This window comes from Phaseolus vulgaris, chromosome 4 (genome assembly GCF_000499845.2).
Source record: "Phaseolus vulgaris cultivar G19833 chromosome 4, P. vulgaris v2.0, whole genome shotgun sequence".
NCBI lineage: Eukaryota > Viridiplantae > Streptophyta > Magnoliopsida > Fabales > Fabaceae > Phaseolus > Phaseolus vulgaris.
In genome coordinates this window covers 32,411,684-32,426,350 of record NC_023756.2, presented here as the reverse complement: position 1 = coordinate 32,426,350, position 14,667 = coordinate 32,411,684, and the positions used below count along the sequence as shown (strand labels likewise).

The 14,667-nt window shown below is 31.9% G+C and overlaps 1 long non-coding RNA gene and 1 pseudogene across 2 annotated transcripts; both read left to right on the top strand.

Moving 5' to 3' along the window:
* The first annotated feature begins 4,192 nt into the window (after positions 1-4,192).
* LOC137836477 (receptor-like protein EIX2) lies at positions 4,193-7,916 on the top strand (annotated as a pseudogene).
* Positions 7,917-8,856: 940 nt separating this feature from the next.
* Positions 8,857-12,517, top strand: LOC137836476 (uncharacterized). Of its 2 annotated transcripts, XR_011085298.1 has the most exons (5): positions 8,857-8,916; positions 10,134-10,237; positions 10,527-10,632; positions 11,573-11,675; positions 11,775-12,517. It is a non-coding gene; the product is annotated as an uncharacterized lncRNA (long non-coding RNA). The 2 variants fall into 2 exon arrangements; XR_011085299.1 differs by lacking the exons at positions 8,857-8,916; positions 10,134-10,237; positions 10,527-10,632 and adding an exon at positions 11,043-11,195 and having other exon boundaries at positions 11,775-12,514.
* The last annotated feature ends 2,150 nt before the right edge of the window (positions 12,518-14,667 follow it).

Genomic DNA, 14,667 nt, shown 5'->3' with positions numbered 1-14,667 from the left:
CTTTCTACATTTGGGCAGCCCACCCCTGGTACTTTTGTGCAGGCCATTCCTTATCCCATTGTCCAAACTACATATTCTCCTTCTGTCCACATGACCACTGTTGCCTATTTGCAAGGCCTTGCTAACCATGTTAACCATGACACCGCTACTACTTCAGAGCACGACCTCCGACCTAAGGATGTCCAGCGTGACCCTACTGGTAGGGTCATCATCCGACTTCTTGGTAAAGGGTAAGTCATCCTAAATTTATATTTATTTTTATCTTCATATTACAAATATCTGTAATTTGATTTGTTTGTATTGTAGTTGAACACCAAAACATTATGCTAGTGATGCCATTGAACATTGCAATCGATCTCAATTTAGAGTTCCATATTATCATTATGATGCCATGACAAAGAAGGAAAAACTAAAATGGTAGATTGACTCTAAGGTAATTTTATTTTTAATTACAATTTCATACAAATCAACCAAAATGGGAAAACTGAAACAAATTTTTTTCTTCTTTTTAACAGAGTAGAGTCACTTGGGCACCTCATGATGAATGGCTATTAAAGAGGTCTACAAGTCTAAAGTCAAAAAATGACTTTGTGACATGTTGACCAAGGTCAGGGCAAAGGTTGTCCGACTTACTTAGACGAGTTGGGTGGGTTTAGGTTCTGAACTATTGGGAAATTCTGATGTGAGTTGATTTTAGAGTTGTTCATTTTAGATAATGACACTTTACTTAGGATTGAGATTTTAGCAATAATATTGTGAGAACCCTAAGAAGATTCCCACTGGACACGAACTTAACCAAGTGGTTAAGTAAGTGTGAATGTTCACTTCACAAGGGCAAAGAGAAAAATGACAATTATAAGGTGATTGGTGATGAAAGGTGAACATTAAATGAACATGGAAAGGAACATAAAGAATATAACATGGAATGATATGAAATTCTGAATTGACAATGGAAGCAAATAAGAACATAAGCACACAAAGATAAAAGGGATAATGGAAAATGGACGAAGAGGTGGAGTAGAGAAAGCTTATGGAGATGGCGAAAAGGAGAACACGCCACTTGGAGTGTGGATTCCCCAAGATAAGTGTGGAGGGCCGCCACTTGAAGAGCCTCACTCTCACAAGATAAGACCTAAGTTAAGAGCTCACAAATCTTCTCACAAATTGTACATAGTTTCTTTTCTTCTATAAGTTTCAACATGAAAATACAAGGAGGAAGACACCCTATTTATAGGAGATGGTGCCTTGGAAAACAAGAAGCAAGGGTATGATGGTAAATGGGTGAGGGGGGCTGCCTTTAGGGTTTGACTACCTTAGGCCACTTCTTCTAGAAACTAGGTAAAAAACAAGCTAAAATGATAACGACATTCCCCTTTTTTGCTAAAGGACACCCTATTCTACTGAAATTAAAAATAATGACACCAAATGATGCTCAACACCCAAGTCTTGTGCTCTACTCCTCGTAATCCTCTAGGGCAAGCTAGGTGCTGAGGCAGTGACTGGGGAATCCTGACCTAGCCCTGTGTCTTGAGGTATGCTCCTAGGAGGCTGGGCTTGGTCAGTAGGCACACTCTCTCCTAGGTCCTCATCATACCCAAAAGTTCAAAGATAAATCAACTAAGAATAAAGTGAGTAGGGCTTCAGCTCGTGGTGGAGCATTGCACTCCATAGGTCGAAAATCACATTCAGATATTACAGTGACCGTGGTAAGTATTTGTCACTGTCTTACATGGAATTCAGTTTACATTTGCAACATATATTATTTCTAATTCTACAACATTATTAGGAACGTCAAAATGGTTGTCCCCTTGAACTTGATGAACTATTTATGGCCACCCACACAAACAAGAAGGGAGATTGGGTTGATAATTGTGCTCGTGAAACTTATGTAAGTTATTGTTCTAAGTTTTTTTAAATTTTTATTTTAATTTCGTAACGTTTCCATATCCTAATGTCATGTGTAGGAAAACTATCATGAGCGCTTGAGGACCCTTCAAGTAAATAGCTCTCAGGACTCTAGCACTTATGTCCATCAAGTTGATCCAACAACAAAACTTCAAACTTGGAAGGAAGTTACTGGAGGAAAGAGTAGAGGTCGAGTGTATGGTACCACAGACTTGACTGGTAACTTCCGCCAAGGAGTCTCTTCCCTCACTCAACCCTTCTTTGCTTTCAACATTTCTCAATCTGATCAGTGACTGAAAAATCAACAGCTTCGTGCAAAACTCAGTATGTGGGGTCAAAAGTATGCACACATGGAGGACGAAATGAAGCAATTAATAGAACACCTTGTCTTAGTGTTGCAATGAGACAATGCTTTCACTACACAAGTCAATTCCACCACCAGTATGCTCCAGAGCATGATGATCAACCCCTTCCTTGAAGTGCCTCCCAAACTGTAAGTTTAATTATTTCACATTTTTATTATATACTAAATATTTTAGTCATTCACATTGTTTGTATTTTTTTACAGATTTTTATGGATCACATCACTGCTATTCGTATTATCAAGTATGCATTTTATATTTTCATTTGTACTCTTTTTATATAATTGTATTATCGTATGTTTTAAGTTAGTACTTTTAGTTAATTTCTAATTTACAATTTTATTTTATGGTTTATTTTAATTCTAAGTTCTATTTTATGTATAAATATTCAGTTTGACTATAAATTATCTTAATATTTGAATGATTTGGATGGTTAAAATTATCTCAATGGTTTTTTTTATTTGGATGATTTTTCTGTTGCGAATGTGATGTGAATGTTTTTTTTTTTTTTTTTCTGATCGAGAATTTTCGTGTCTGTCTGACATTGACTTGGCCCACGCAAATTGTGTCGCTCGTGTTGAATGATACAAAATGTACTTTGCTTATGTTTTATTTTTGTTCGATTGTTGATCGATGCAAATCCAACATTTTTCGTTAGTTTTGGTTCATTTCTATCGATTTTTGACCAACGAAATACACTATTTTTTTTATTGCAAGTTCATAAGCTCTTAACTTTGTATTCACCCATTTAAAAAAAATGAATTATGATAGTAAGACCTACCTCCACTAATAATAGATTTTATTCCAAAATATATGTCCTCCAATTATTTCCTTAAAAAAAATGTATTACCAACGATTTAAATTAGAAGGTAAAGCCAAAAATCCATCAACAAATACATATTTTGACAGAAAATGGTGACAATAAATCTATCAGTTGAACTATTGTCATTAAATTTTATCGGCGAATCTTGTAACAGTATCAATAATTACCTACCTATGAATATATTCTTCGATAATCAATAACGGATATTATGCTTCATTAATTATCACCGAACATAACATCCCTGTATGTTCCGACATACAACTTATATACTAATGTATATTATTAACAAAAACTGAATGAGAATAACATGCCTAACAAAATAAGATAAAAAGAAATCTAAAATTATTACCACCAATATCGACATGAAATACAAATGAATTTAAATTTTATACGTATCATTAATTAATATAAATATTATTTATATTCTTAATTTTTAAATACTTTTAAAAATAATTTCTACAAAAATCAACCACTCCACTCCACGTATGAAATATTAATTGGTGCATAATTTTTTGTTTATACAATATGCATGAAATATGAAGTTTAGACTTTCATTGCAATGATATGATTTTCAAGTTGTATTTTTTTTATTTTGTTCCTACAAAGTCGTATAAGGAACCATGCTACTTTATACCATATCCACATTTTATCTTGCAAAGTCATATCTAGAAGGTGGTCATGTAACTTCTGCACAACTTCTACATTTATTGTTATTGGAATGCATGCAATTACTGAAGTATTTTCTCTAAGTCTTTCGTTTTTCTTTCTTTTCTCCAACATATAATTTAATATATATTTTACAGCAAATTTGAAGAAAAATTAAACATATTAAAGTTCTTACGTTTTTTTTCTAACATAAATATAAGTCTATGACTTATTTGTTAAATTTAAAAGATTAAGCATACTCTTATTGGTTCAAATCATATGAAATTAAGATTGAAGCAGTCATGAGTTGTTTCGCAATTAACAATGCAAAGTCGGCTTTTTTAAATTTTTTAATTAGAGATTGAAGTTGTCTTCTGTTCTTCTGTCATACTTTGTTTGGTGATTTATGGATGCATGGAATGTTATATATATATGGTTATTGACAGAGTTAAAACTCACAGTACCAAAATATTTCCAATATTGAGTGTGTTTGATTCATTACCTTACCTTTGTGATGATGACGAATCCAGTTGATTTGAAATTCATGATTTTGATGGTGTGTTTGGTGACGCAGGTTGTTTATGGTGTAGAGGAAGTAAGATGCATAGAAAGAGAGAGGGAAGCACTTCTCCGATTCAAGGCTTCCATTGTTGATCGCTATGGCATGCTCTCTTCTTGGACCACTCCCAACTGTTGCCAATGGCAGGGAATTCGCTGCAGCAACCTCACCAACCATATTATAATGCTCGATCTGCACGGAGAGCTTCATTATGAAATTACTTTCAACTTTTACATTGAATTTATCTCAGAACGTTTTATCAGCGGAGAGATCCACAAGTCGTTGATGGAGTTGCGAAAATTAGAGTATTTGAACCTCAGTTTCAATTCTTTTCCAAACAGCAATATTCCAGAGTTTCTTGGCTCTCTTAGCAACTTGAGATACCTTGATCTTTCATCATGTGGTTTTGACGGGAAAATTTTAACCCAGTTTGGGTCTCTTTCTCACTTGAAATACTTAAATCTTGCTGATAATTTTTTGGAGGGTTCAATCCCTCGCCAACTTGGAAATCTCTTCCAGTTGCAACATCTTGATCTCAGTGACAATGCTTTGGAAGGGAATATACCAATTCAACTTGGAAATCTCACCCAGTTGCAGCATCTTGCTCTCAGCGGCAATGATTTGGAAGGGAATATACCAAGTCAGCTTGGAAACCTTTCAAACTTACAGGAGCTCTATATCGGTAATGGTGGCAGTCTGAAAATTGATGATGGAGGTCAGTGGTTATCTAATCTTATTTCTTTAACCCATCTTTACTTGTCATCCATATCAAATCTTTATCGCTCTCATACTTGGCTGCAAATGATTGCTAAGCTACCAAAATTAAGGGAACTAAGTTTACGAAATTGTAGCCTTTCTGATCATTTTTTACTTTCATCGAGACCATCTGAATTCAATTTTTCTACTTCCCTCTCAGTCCTTGATCTTTCGCAAAACACCTTCATGTCACCAATGATATTCCAGTGGGTCTCAAACTTCACTCCCAATCTTGTTGAGCTTGAACTTTATAGTAACCTCTTGGAGGGTTCCATATCAAATCACTTTGGTTTGGTAATGAATTCACTCCAGCATCTTTACCTCTCCAATAATGTATTCAAGGGTGATGATTTGAAATCCTTCATGAATATATGTACGTTACAATCTTTAAACATGGCTCTAAACAGTTTCAACAAAGATCTTCCATCAATTCTTCATAATTTGTCTAGTGCTTGTGTTAGATATTCACTACAAGAATTGGATCTGCATTATAGCCAAATCAGTGGTACTTTAACAGATTTCTCCATATTCACATCTTTGAAAAGATTAGATCTTACCGGTAATCATTTAAGTGGGAAGATTCCTGAAGGCATATTACCATCTCGGTTGGAGTCATTGTCAATCAAATTCAACTTTTTAGAAGGTGGAATTCCAAAATTACTTGGAAATGCATGCACTTTACGCTTATTGGACATGTCTTATAATAGGTTGAGTGGAGAGTTTTCAATGATAATTCAACACTTGTCTGGATGTGTTAAGAACTTGCTACAAAATTTGAAGTAGAGAGGAAATAGTATCAATGGAACGTTCCCTAATCTTTCAAGATTTTCATCCTTGAAAATATTAGATCTTTCAGAGAATCAATTAAGTGGAAAGATATCAGAAAGTAATAAATTACCATCGCAGTTGGAGTCTCTCTCAATTAGATCCAACACTTTAGAAGGTGGAATTCCCAAATCATTTGGCAACGCATGCTCTTTACGATTGTTGGACATCTCTAACAATAGCTTGAGTGAAGAGTTTCCATTGATAGTCCATCACTTATTTGGGTGTGCTAGAAATTCATTGGAAACCTTAAATCTAGGGATGAATCAAATCAATGGTACATTACTTGATCTCTCAATTTTCTCATCTTTAAAACGTTTAAATCTTGCTGGAAACAAGTTAAATGGAGAGCTTTCTAATGAAATTCAATTTCCACATCAATTGAAAGAATTATATATGCAATCAAACTCCTTAAAAGGTGTGCTAACTGAATACCATTTTGCTAATATGTCAAATTTATATTCATTAGACTTATCTGACAACTCTTTATTAGCCTTGACATTTACTCAAAATTGGGTCCCACCTTTTCAGTTAAAGGAAGTAAGATTGCGATCATGCATTCTTGGTCAAAGATTCCCCAACTGGTTGCAAACACAAAATGAGTTTACGGATTTGGACATTTCAAATGCTGAAATATTAGATATGGTTCCGAAGTGGTTTTGGACTAAATTAGCATTGCAAAAATGGGTTTCGATAAATATTTCATGCAATAGTCTATATGGTATAACTCCGTATTTTCCAACAAAGAATCCTTATTTTTCCCTAATTCTTGGATCAAATCAATTTGAAGGCCCTATTCCTCCATTTTTGAGAAGATCCATATTGCTTGATTTATCCAAGAATAGGTTTTCAGGTTCTCTTTCATTTCTGTGTGTGGGTAATCCAGTTGAAATATTATACCAGTTAGACCTTTCAAATAATAAGTTGTATGGACAAATTCCAGATTGTTGGAGTCATTTCAAATCATTAGCTTATATGGATTTGAGTCAGAATCAGTTGTCAGGAAAGATTCCTAGTTCAATGGAATTCCTTATTGAACTTCAAGCATTGATTTTGAGAAACAATAACTTAACAGATGACATCCCTTTCTTCTTAATGAATTGCACAAATTTGGTGATGATAGATATGGCAGAAAACAATTTATCAGGATCTATCCCTCTTTGGGTTGGGAGCAAATTAGGAAACTTGCAATATCTAAGTTTAAGAAAGAATCATTTCCATGGAAGCTTACCATTGCAAATTTGTTGCCTAAGAAACATTCAACTATTGGATCTCTCGCTAAACAATTTGTCTGGAAGAATTCCTAAATGCATAAAAAAATTTACTTTAATGGCTGAGAAGACATCTTCAAGAAAAGGTCATTCGTATATAGTTGAGACCATACATTTCTATGGTTATCAATGGTATAATTTGAATGCATTCTTGATGTGGAAAGGTTCACAACAAATCTTTAAGAATAATGGATTACTACTTTTAAAAAGTATTGACCTCTCAAGCAATTACTTTTCAGAAGAAATTCCAGAAGAATTTGAGATTTTATTTGAATTGGTTTCATTGAATTTATCCAGAAACAATTTGACAGGAAAAATTCCTTCAAATATTGGAAAACTTACATCACTTGAATTTTTGGATATTTCAAGAAACCAACTAGTTGGTTCAATTCCAGCAAGTCTTACTCAAATTGATCGACTCAGTGTACTGGATTTATCACATAACCATCTAATTGGTAAAATTACCGAAGACACACAATTACAGAGTTTCAGTGCTTCGAGCTATGAAGATAATCTCAATCTCTGTGGACCACCACTTGATAAATTGTGTATTTATGAAGTACCATCAAAAGAGTCAAAAGATGAAATTTACGAGGATGATTATTCCTTTTTCAATCGTGAATTTTATATCAGTATGACATTTGGATTCATTATAAGTTTTTGGATAATATTTGGCTTAATATTATTCAGAAGTTCTGGTTCATGAACGATTTATCAGACAAATGTTTGTATTAAAAAGTAACTGAAGGCAGCAAAAGATTGAGAGGTAATATTATTGTAGCCATTCATTATATAGTTGTTTTTGCTTTTGGCTTGTTTTTTTATCTCCATACAAATTTTATGTACGTTACATAATACTTTCACACACCCTAATTTATTACTCCTATCCTTATATTTTTCATTGATTAAATAGTAACTTCTTTACTTAGTTTAAGACCTGAAATAACAATTACAATTCCTGTGTTTCCTTTTTAAAAACCAAATAAACAAAAAATACTTTTATAAATAATTTTAAAAGTGTTTAAAAGGTTTAGATTTATAAAAATGTTTTTTAGATGCAAAACAAAAACAAATGATTTCTCTGATTTATTTTTGGTTTACCATTTGTAATCTTCTATTGCTAGTTTTTTCCTTTGCATTCCATTCTTTTACTCTCTAAATAATATATTTTTGACAATTAAGTTTTTAAAAATTAATAAACAAAAATAAAATGAAATACACTCCATATCTTTTTTCCAATCATGATTATTTTTAGAAGCGATTGGATTTTTTTAGTGGATGCTAAGATGTGGATCGATTTATGTGACATCCTATTGCTAAGATTTTTTAGCTTTTCCGTACATCAATTCTTTTCCGTTGATTTTTTTATGTTGATCCCTTATATAGTTTATGCCGTTATGCTGATTTATATTTTGTGTAGTATGTTATCATTGGATTGGAGAGATAAGCATAAGTTAATTGCATGTAGATGTTAGTCTCTTAATTATTCAAAGCAAACGTGTTCCTTAAAGTTTTAGATTGGTTAAATTCGAGAGATGACATGAATATATATATATATATATATATATATATATATGTGTGTGTGTGTGTATAAATTCGTTAAAAATTCGTTTTAGATTGGTTTTTTTCGTTATAAATTATGTCATTAAAATTCTAGTTCTTTGAACTCTCTTTTAGTTTTGAGAATAATTATAACTCTTCTGTATTGTCAGATTACATATATGAGAAGGTAGAAAAGATCAAACTGAGTCCATCAGAACATTGATTTGAGTAAGTATTTATTCTTCACCAAGGATCATATCTCTTTTTTTTATGCTCTTAGACACTTTATAAAGGAGAGATGTTATTTTGTGTAAGGCATGATACTTGGAGCGTAGTAGTAAATCAGTTGGGTTTATGATAGTATATAAAAGAAAAGTTGCAAAGTAGGCACACTTTAAGTAAGGAGACTTAACATCTAATCATTCAAATATTTGTGTTATTGTTGGATTAATAATCATGTTGAGTGTTCATATACATCGTACATATGCATGGTAATAATTGCAAAGTACATATGGAATTCGTATATTTAGTATGAAGATTAGTATCAATAAATTGGTTGTTTCTAAGGATTTGTGTAAAATATGAGTGTTAATCTTGTACTTGAATTCACAATTGCTTGTGAAATGTTTTTCTTGACTGTGATAACACTCTAGCAATGTTTTATCGTTTAAGTGATTGTGAACAAATATTATGTATGTCTTTGCTGTGGAGAATAGAGATGTCCTTTAAATTTAATTTGCGGTTGTGTTAAATTTACTTTGCCTTTATTCTTGCCAAAAGAATAGTCAGTTTGTGATTTAATGCTCAGTTCTGATCTGTTTGTGTTGTTGCTATTATTTGAACCATGTGAATTGTGAGTTGCAATTCATGTATAATACACTCATTTATTCACTTTTTCCAATACACTCATTATTTCCAATTTATTGATTAGTTGGATTCTGCAGGTGGTTGGTGTACCTGTGACTCTTAATGGAGATCTTAAAAACTAGTTTGTTGTATCATAGGAAATATCATTGATTTCTAGTAGATTTATGACCTTACCTCTTTTTCTTGTTCCTTGTATCTATTTATTTGTACATGTATCACTCTGTATTTGTGTCAAGTCAATAATAATCTCAGAATATTTTTCCTCTCTACTTTTCTCTGGTCTCAAGTAGATCTAATGTAAATCACAAGTTTATATCATTTACATATGAAAAGTTAAAATGATATTACCATTTTTCATGCGTATTTTCTGAAAATACTATTAGACCTTTGGATGAAGTATCAATGGATGTTATGTATCACATTTCTCAATTTGCTTGTTTGTTAGTTATTCTGAGATAATGATGATGCTTACTTATTCTTTTTTATCCCTGGCATTTCAATTTACTATTCAGTACTAATTCTCAAGTTTAACATAGTAAATTTTGAATTATTTTTCCATTTTCATATTTCTTTTGAAGGTTGACACGGTTTATAGTTGGCTATTTGCAAATTGACTCTTGATTTCATTAGGAACCACTGCGTATTTAGAGAAGTGACTCCCTTTCGACAAGATGGGAAACAGGTTGGTATGTTTGCTTTAAGTAGAACATATTTTGTAGTTTTATAAAGACTTAAATTTTGTGTTAAAAAACCTTTACTTTCTTAAATTTCCCATTCATGCTAATGAGTTGATCATCTGATCTCCACATTGTTAATGTTCTTTAGGCTATCATATTTATTATTTAATTTTATGTTACAATTGTGTAGTGTCGAAGTTGTCTTTTAGTTTTGTTGTATTAATATTTTGACAAGTGTGTTTAATTTTTTTAAACTTACACTAATATTATTTCCCTCCATCTTTTGCATTCAAGGGCTGGTGGAGTGGAGGATTTGGATATGGGCTATGGATTGGCATCTTAGTTTCCATCTTTCACTTGGAAGGCAAAATTTGAACTCTTTGGAAGCATGACTTCTAAGGTTGGTTTGGTTCTAATTGTACAAATTAAAGTGAACTTTCTGCAATTATTATGTACAATTTTTCTTTTAGTTTCAAAGTTTATTTTTTCCAAAAGTATGATGCTATGCTAGTTTTTACCAAAGAAATAAAAAAGATTGTTAGCTGAGACTAATAATGTTCAAGTGAGTACTTAATTGCACATTATATTTCTTATAATTTATGTTTAGGACAGGGTTACCTAATCTTTACAAGGACTATATTGGCCATCTTTCTGATCAATGCAAATCCAACACTTTTTGAACACTCCTTTTCTTTTAGTCATTATCCCTGTTATTTGCAGCCTTTACATCCACAATCAACTCTCATCATAACCACCAAATCATGGTCTGATTTGACTTATCGTGCCCATGAACCATCCCTGCAAGTTTCACATGTCAAAGATCATTATAGTCTTTACAAGTGTACACATTTTTTATTGTGGTTGTCCTTGTCAACAGTCTGAGCTTCATGCATTGTCCTTCTCAAGTGTTTGCCTCCAGTCCCATTGAGTTTGTCAGTCTCCCATGGTGACCACTTTCAATTTGTGAGTTTCTTGTTTGATTCATCTCTTGGTAGTTTTTACTATTGTTCTTCTCACTAGGATTGCCTTCTTGTTGTCACCTATTTTGTGTTGCTGGTTTTATTGTTTGTTTGGGAGCTTATGCTGCTGTTTGGTTCTTAAGGGAGTTTTCTTTCAAAATGTGTTTGGGGTTCTTTGTAGGCATTATCACAATCGCAACTGCCAAGACTCACTGCTATAATCTTGAGCCATACTTTATATGATTACTATCTTGATTAGTTTCATTTTGTTGATGGTCTGAAAAGCATTCTAGAGTTGGCTTTAATTACTTTTAGTGACTTGAAGGTAAATTATCCACTGCTGCTTTGACATTTAAAATGTTTTCTTGTTCCCTTTGACAGAAAGAAGGCACATACAAGGGAAAGAAGTTCAATTCCATTTGCCTCTTTTTTGGTTATCAAGCTCGTATCTCTACCATCAAATTTTGACTGTGATTACGCATATGTATGTTGATTCAGTGATCTCCCTTTGTTTATTAGCTCTTCTAGTTAATATTAGAGAGAGTTCTTGTGCTGGCAGCTACTAACAAACCTTTTGACCTAGTTGAAGCTGTTATAAGGAGAATGCCAAGAAGATTGATGGTAAATTTGCCAGACGCTCCCAATAGAGCAAAAGTATTGAAAGTCATATTGGCCCAAGAGGAATTGTCTCCTGATGTTGATTTGGATGTAGTTGCTACTATGACAGATGGATATTCCAGAAGTGATCTTAAGAATTTATTTGTTATCCAACACATCGACCTGTTAAAGAGATATTAGAAAAGGAAAAAAAAAAAAGAATGTGTTGCTGCTCTAGTAGAAGGTCAACTAGTTCCAACATTATGTAGTAGTGGGGACATCAGATCATTAAACATGGAAGACTTCAAATATGCTCATCAACAGGTTTGTGCAAATGTTTCTTCTGAATTAGTAAACATGACTAAGATTTTACAATGGAATGAACTATATGGAGAAGGGGGTTCAAGAGTAAGGAAAGCACTCAACTATTTCATGTGAGTTTTTCTTTACCCGACATGTTTTCCCTAGTGTTGCCTCCCTCTCATGAAGCCTGCATTTATAGTTTTCCCATTTTCATGGCTTCCCAAGGGTTTGTTGTTGAGCCACTTTGTTTGTAAAATGAAATATAAAATTTTATTAAAAAGTTAATTTTAGTACATTTGGGATGATGGGTTTTGGAAGTTGGGTTTGTTCCGCTACTTTTGTTTTGTTCCTGATCCCAAAGGAACATCTTTTTATTTTTATTTTTTAAGTTATAAAAGTTGTACTAGAAAAATCACTAACATTAAATTATTTATTTTAGGCATCAGATATTGGATGTGGTGCTCCATCACCTAATCAATTAATAAGATCAAGTATTAGAAGCAAAACTAATTATGGATGAACAATGTGTGTTTTAATTTTAAATTATGTATCAACATTTGAACAATTATGTGTGTTTTAATTTTAAATTATGTATCAACTTTTGAACAATTATGTGTGTTTTAATTTTAAATTATGTATCAACTTTTGAACAATTATGTGTGTTTTAATTTTAAATTATGTATCAACTTTTGAACAATTATTTGTATTGTAATTTTTAATTATGTATCAACTTTTGAATAATTATGTGTGTTTTAATTTTCAATGCAATGAATGAATGCTTATAACTTTATATAGTATTTCATTTTATTAGTATTTTATTTTTTATTATGAAAATATATTATGTTTAGTTTAATTATGCAAACCAGATTATAAAAAATGGTGGCTAAATTCCATTTATTTAGAATTAAAATTATGTCAGTTGAAATCGGCGTATTATTTTAACAATTTTATTATAATACTGGCAGTTAAAAATGTCACATTATACCCTATATAATGACGTTGAAATCATTTTCAATGAATTAAATTGCGACAACTATGACTAACACTACTTACATATAAAAAACCCCCACTTTAAACAAAGTGTTAAAGTGGCAGGTGTTGCGATGGGTAGTGTAAGACCGTTGCATTAAATTTTGTGATGGCCAGTTCTATGGCATTTTGGGAAACCGCCACACACGTATATTGTGGCGTTTATAAACACCAGTTTATACGAAAATAATCACTACCGTATACAGTGTTTTAGTAGTGATTGCTCAATTACTAGAAATGTGGCTCAAGTGAGAGCTTAGAACTTGATCAAGAGAGAGGTTGAGTCAACTCTCTCTTGTAGAGCAACCATGCTCATGCAAATTGTATGTCTGTCAAGTGACATAGAGGACAATTAAGCATGATCATAAGCATGCACATGACTTATGGAACATACCAAACCATGCAACAATGTGTCACTCCTTAAGTAGTAGTCTAATCGACCAATCGAGGTGAAATGTTGTACTTAATGGTTTTGGAAGATGAAATTGAGTGGCATCAATAATGTGAGAGAGCAAAGCTCTAGCGATGAGCGCTTAAATGGGGAAAGGGAATTCGAGAGAGAAAAGGACATAACCAATTATACTTTTTAGAGATATCTTATTCATGTAGTAGGAGACTGCTCAAGTGAAGAAATCTTCCTTAGTTGTTGGAATCAAGTTTGCTTGAGTGACACTTAGTTGTGATGATGAAGATGAGTGATATTTAATAAATTTTTAATTACATATGTTAGTATATATGTTATTTAATATGCATGTTGATATATGAATTGATGATAATGATAAGATGAATAATTGGTGTGATGTGTGTGTGTGGTGTTATATACTTTTTTTTATATTTGTGTAATATGTTGCTATCAATGGATGTCACCTTTTAGAAGTGTGTTGCCCCTCGCGGGTATGTTAAACTTTATGGGTGTGTAGTGAGATGATATTATGGCATCAAGAATTGTAGCATTAAGAAAAAAATTCATTAAGGAAATGAGATATCATATGTTTCACTAATGACTTCATGAAGTAGATTAAGGTTGGTATTCTATATCTTCATTTTGTTATTCAAATTGAATTTTTAGTTAATTTTGAAGATTCTAAACATAAAGAATGGATGAAACTCGATTGATTGTTCAATTTTAATATTGAAATATTGGAAAATATTAAAATTGAAAGAAATTTTTTTATTTATTTATTTTTGTAAATTTAATTTATGATATTTAAATTAATTTTTTCCATGTAAACAAGTATTATAAGTTATTTAAAATTTTAATTTATACTTTATTAGTACAAGTTTGAAATAGTTTAAAAATATGGAGACTAACTAGATATTATTAATTAGAAGTGACTAATTTTTAGTCATTTAATTTTATAAGAATTTAGAGACTATATTGTAAGAAATTTATAAAAACTAAGCAGTGGAGAAATTATAGGAAAATAATTCTTTATTTATTTGTATTGTTAACTTATAAGATAAAAGTTTAATAAATTGTTTAAAATTTTAATAAACCTTAATAGTAAATATTTGGAATTTTTTAAAATATAGGGACTAAATAGAAG